Below are 5,663 nucleotides of genomic sequence, written 5' to 3'. Positions count from 1 at the left end.
CCCCCAAAGACATGACCAGGGCTACTTGAAGATCCTCAAACCCTGACCAGTAGTTCCTAAAGATCTCCAAATCTGCACTAGGGCTCCCCCAAAGCCTGTTTCAGGTCCTTCAGAGATGTTTTCCAGCACCCAAATCCTGTGCCAAGTTTCCCCAAACCCTGCCAAAATGCCCCAAGGACTCTAAAGCCTATGCCCGAGACTGCTCCAGCCCCTTTGGCTGCCCTGGACCTCTTGCCTGTACCTTCCCCTGAAGTGTCCAAGGTGAGCCCTAGAGTGAGGCAAAGACTGCTGTAGGGCCTGACCAGCATGAGTGCTCCAGAGCCTTTTGGCTGTAACACTGGCTGCTTGGGCAGGGCATGACTTCACCACCCAGAGGGGGACATGCAGCATTACTAGTCTTCATACCAGCCTTTGCAGCCTGGAAGGGCAGTGTATTAGAGAGCTAGGCATTCCTGCCAAACCCCAAAAGAGTTGGCCTTCTTTTTGTATTGGATTAGCTGATTTTAAGTAATTGGAGGTTTTGGCTTTTGCAGATGAGATCTCAGTCTTAGTAGTCTCCAATAGATGGGAATTGCTGAGAGCAGCCTGGCAAAGCTTTGTGTGTACAAGGAGGCTGGTTGCAAGCAGTGATTAAAAGCCACAGTTAACTTAGCTTAATCTTGAAGTCCCTATATCTTATTGATGATTTCCGCATTTTAATGTGGTCTTTCTGCTAAAAGACCTTATGCAGCAGCTGCCTTCCCTGGACTTCAAGCGGGATGGGCCAGGAGGACAGTTTTCAACGCTAAGGTGTGCTGCTTTTACACAAAACAGAGTCACAATGGCCATAAAGTTTCACAGTTACCTGGCAGATTCTGTGGAACTTTTCCATAAATTTGTACATGATCACACTTTTGTGCAGGGGAGACCACTAGGGCAGAGCTCACTGGGCCATAGCAGGGATCCCTGTTTCTGCAGCCAGTTGTGCCAAAACTGCCAGCAGCTGTACCAAAACTTCTGCTCCTCTTTTCTGCCTTCTCTGCTCCCCTCAGCTCCCCACCGTAGTAGAAAATGGACCGCAATTTTGGCCATGTTTTCTCATTTTTGGTTTGGAGTTTTTAAAAATTTCTTTAAAAATGAAGGCGTTCACCAGTGGACACAGCTTCACAGATAATGCAGTTCAAATAGCGTTACTCACCTCCAGCCACTGGAGGTAGCTGTCCTCCTGCTTTCTGGTGGGGGACAGCAACGTCCTCGACTTAATAACAGCCTTTGGGCAGCTCTCTCTGGCCCACACAACTACCACAAGGTCTTGAAATTACTGTGATAGATTAGGCAAAGATGCTTATGCTATAACTGTTTGGTTTTTGGATGTGTAAATTGCTTAATTTTATTTTAGTCTTCCTCATCTGAGTAAGGTATAATGGCACTCATTCTGGGGGAGGCTGGAGGATGAGCTCCCTCAGCTGCATAGCATCCTCCATCCCTGCCACAACCGGAGGATCAATGGGATTGTGCAGGGGGTGCACGGTCTGTGTTCTTGGTGCAAATGGAAGGCACCAAGTCAGAACAGGTAGTAAGTGCTGCCTGCCCTCGCTGTGGGCAGCAAGGGCCATGGGGATGAAAGGTCAGGGCAGGGGAAGAGAAGCAGTGGGCACACAAGGGCTAGTCATCCAAATGTAGGGGCTGCTACTTTGCCCACAAGAGCTTCCTGCACCCTGACAGCACCAGGGAGCCCAGGAAGGCCTGGGGAATGTCAGCAGAGGAACAGCTTTGATTGCCTCCCAGATCCTTTGCAGGCTCGCTGGTGGGACAGGTCAGGGAGACAAAGTTGCCAAAGACCTTCAGGACACTGTTCTGTAAACTCTTGTGCCCCTGCGAGGCCACCACCTCAGGGAGGAAAGTCTGTCCGGGGAGTCAGGCCCCCTTGCCCCCTGCCCCAGGTGAAGACTTTGCCCTGCTGTGGGTGGACAGGCCACCTCTCCCTGGGTGACACTGGGAGGTCAATGCCTGCCTCACTCCCAGGGTCCAGCTGACTTAAGCAGCCCCAGCAGGAGTGATTTTGGCTTGTCAGTGCTGACACCAAGCACGGCCTGTTGGCAACCTTTCCTCTGCCCTTTCACATGTCCCCCTTGCATACCACATGCTCCCAAAAACAACAGCTCCTGAGTGGGACTCCACTTTTCTCTTCACAGCTTACTTGGCAAGGGGAAAGCAGGGTAAGGTGAAGCTGCATGATGAGCACAGCGGCACCTCTTACGGCTTCTTTTCCTCTGTGTTTCCTCTTTGCCAGAGGAAACCCAGTGAAGGCTGCCAGGTTTCCCAGACTTTTCTGAGACCATGTCCTGCAGCAGCCTTTGAAGAGATGAGGCATGGAGACGTATGAAAGAAGGCTTTGGCTTAACCAACCAACCCAACCCAGAACTGATGCCTGACTACGTGTGAGTTTATCTATCAGCTGGGGAACTGATGGATAACCTGATGTTATTCCTTAATAATGCAGTTGTTGCTAATGATTAATTCTTACACAATATTCATCATTCTCTCTTTATTTCCCACCCTGTGGGTCTGTAGCTCTGTGCTGAACTAGCTGTGAGTATCATAGAACCAATGCCATCTCTTTAAGCATGGCTGGGTACGATCCTGAGTGACTTTTTAGTCACAGAGGGGAAGGTGATGAGGTTCAAAAGCTCTTTGAGGAGATAGGTCAGTAATTCAATGAGCTTGTCTTATCTTTTCTGATTTTCCTCCGTCGTGCCTGATGTTTTTATGTCATTGCCTCTCTCCCAAAATGGGGTGGAGGGCTCCTCTATTCCTCACACTATTTATCTTAGTTTCGGTTTTGCTACTGTGTATTCAGGATGTTTCTTATTTGCAGCTCTTTCTGCTTATCTTCTGACAACATTTAACTACTTGAAAACCTTTCTTCTGCACCCGCACCCATCTTTGCCCCTTTGCTGATTATATGGTTCACACACTTAGCCACAAAATGTGTCTGGCTATGCCATCAGATTGTGTGATGAAGTTTTTAGCACTGTTTATGTTACAGTAGTTGAGTATGCTTATACATGCACTTAAGAAAAGGTAGAATTCATTATATCCTGATTAACACATTTATAATTAATCAGTAACTCAAACCTTGGCTTTACTTACACAACTCCCTGTGTGGAGAGATGCCATGGAAGGTGTAAGACACGAGGATGCTGGCAGGATGCAACTGAACCCCAAAGTGCCCAGATCTTGACCCATCTAAAGATGCCCTAGAAAGTTTCATACATGATGGTGGGCCAGCTGCAACCAAACACCCTGCATAGAACATATCAGCTGCTCGAACTGCTTGGCATCGTTTGCAAGCTGCAAAACGAGATGATAGAAGTCTGGGGCCCATGTGCTTGAGTTACTACAGGGGACTAGTGGTACAGACTCACAGTGAGTCAACCATACATTTCTTTTCTGCAGCTGAGTCCCATGCAGGAATGTGGAATCCCAGATGTGTTGCTGACAGGGCATCTTCAGTCCAGCCTTCTTCTCAAAGCAAGGCCATGCCCAGAAATAATAGATCTGGACACCATGCCTTTGCCAGTGCCAAAGCACTTTTTCCTTGGCTGTGATTGAAACAGCCTGGCTACAGGAAGAAAAGGAGTAAGAAAGAAGAAAAAAGCAAAAAGGAAGGTGAAAGAGGGGTACAGTGCAGGGTATTAGCGGCGGTGGTGGTAGTAGTAGTACTAATAGTAGTAGTAAGGTTAAAATGGAGCTTTGGTGTTTGGAAGTGGTTCTGCCTAGATTTCTCATTACAAGCAAGTATGCCAAAGAAAGCAAGGGGGCTTTTAGCTCAAGAGAGCAGCTTTTAAGCAGGGAGAGGCTGGGTTTGTTTGGAGTTGTTCTGGTGTTGGTTCTTTTTTTAGGGGTGGGGAGGGCAGGGGAAGGAGGACAGACGTTAGAGTGGGTCTCTTTTTGAAGAGAAAAGACAGAATGGGCAGGATAAAGCAGAGCCAAGTTTCTACCATTTCTTCCTCCAGCCATGCTGTGTTATTCCCTCTTTCTCCAGGGGGATGCACTTCATTAAATCACTCTCTTCTATTAAAGGAATGCGATGTAGCAAACTAAGTAATGCCAGTAACTATCCATCATATCTTAATAAAGCCTGGAGTTCCTGAAGTTGGAACACAGAGGATGTACGTGAGGGAAACGTATCCAGGCAGAGAGTACTATAATAGATATTTCAGCTAGTTAACACTTTTCCTACCACCCTCTGGGTTTCTTTTCCTCAAAACCTCCCAAGAAATCTAGTTTTGTTCCCATTTTGTAGCACATGTGGCTCTGGGACATATTTTCTTTCACCCTATACCACCATCTGGCAAGGACCGGCTTGGTGTTCAGACTGCATCATACCTGACCCCTAGGCTCATGTGAACTTGATCTTCCTCTGCCAGCCCCATGCAGTCCACAGGGGACACTGGCTGTTCTGAGGGCTGCAGGAAGCCTGTAGGGGTATCTTAATGCGCAGAGTTGCTCCAGAAACAGGCAGTGACAGTGTACTGCAGAAAGTCTTTGGACTGAGCTGCTCCAGAGGCTTCAAGGCTGGCTGCTGTGCAAGAGGGAGAACCTTTCTTCCAACAGAAGTGTGGTCTTAGCACCAGTTGACGGCAGGATGGCAGGAATGTATATCCCTGCCTTCATCAGAGCGCTTCTCTAGAATTCACAACTGTGACGGGAGCAGTTGATTGACTTTTACGTCCCTCTCTTTTGGCTTTACAAAAGCAGAAGACCGCTGGTGAGACCAGACCCCAGCCAGGACCACTCCAACTTTATAGAAGGCTTTCTGCAGTACCAGTTTTCCAGTGATGCCTACAGACCTACCATAGAGGTCTCTGCTGGGGTTACTGGGGTCACAGAAGGCTTGTTAAGGCAGCCAGACCATTTCTTCAGCAGGGACAGGCCATGGGTCCAGCCCTCAGCATACCATGCCCATAGTTTAATATCAAAATCCCCCTATCCTTCTAGGATTTCAGCTTCACACTTGCTATAGGCTTTCCAGGGAGGAGCACATCTAACTGTGAGCTGTGACAGACAGAAGAGTTATGCAGCCTTGCGCAGAGTATATAGCAGTAAGCTGACTTCAGCTATGGTGGTAATTAAGACTGGCACAGAAATCCGAGCCTCTTTTGTTCTAAAGAAAAATGTGAAATTGGCCAAGCCAGCAGAAACAGCTGATGGTGCAAGGCAGGTATTTGTGTGGGCTACCTGGCCTCACTGTTAGCAATGCCATAATGCCTCTATGGCATGCTGCCAGGGTATGACAAGCTGTATGGTCCAGCAGTCATTAGGAATTCTGAATTAGTCTCACACACCTATATGTCTGATGCCTTAGTATAGAAAAAAATTTCCCCTTTCAAATCTTTTTTATATGCTTGGATGAAGATAAGAGCTGTCTGGTGCAAGGCAGACTCTGGTCAGGACAATGGCAGATTTTGGAGATATTTCCTAGCAGTATTTCTTCACTTTTTAACCTAAAGCTGTTTAATCTACAGCTAATTTCACACTGTCATTCTAAGGATCTGAGATACCACTTCACATCATCATTTTGAGCACAACCTAATGCACATCTGGCAAATAGAGACCTGATGCACCCTTGCATCTATAAAATACTTTTTGAAGTTGAATATAGTGAGAAACAATTAATC

The sequence above is a fragment of the Calidris pugnax genome, unplaced genomic scaffold, assembly GCF_001431845.1.
Source record: "Calidris pugnax isolate Ruff unplaced genomic scaffold, ASM143184v1 scaffold250, whole genome shotgun sequence".
In the NCBI taxonomy this organism is placed as follows: domain Eukaryota; kingdom Metazoa; phylum Chordata; class Aves; order Charadriiformes; family Scolopacidae; genus Calidris; species Calidris pugnax.
The sequence above is the reverse complement of the archived record's forward strand: the minus strand, read 5'-3'. Positions refer to the sequence as shown.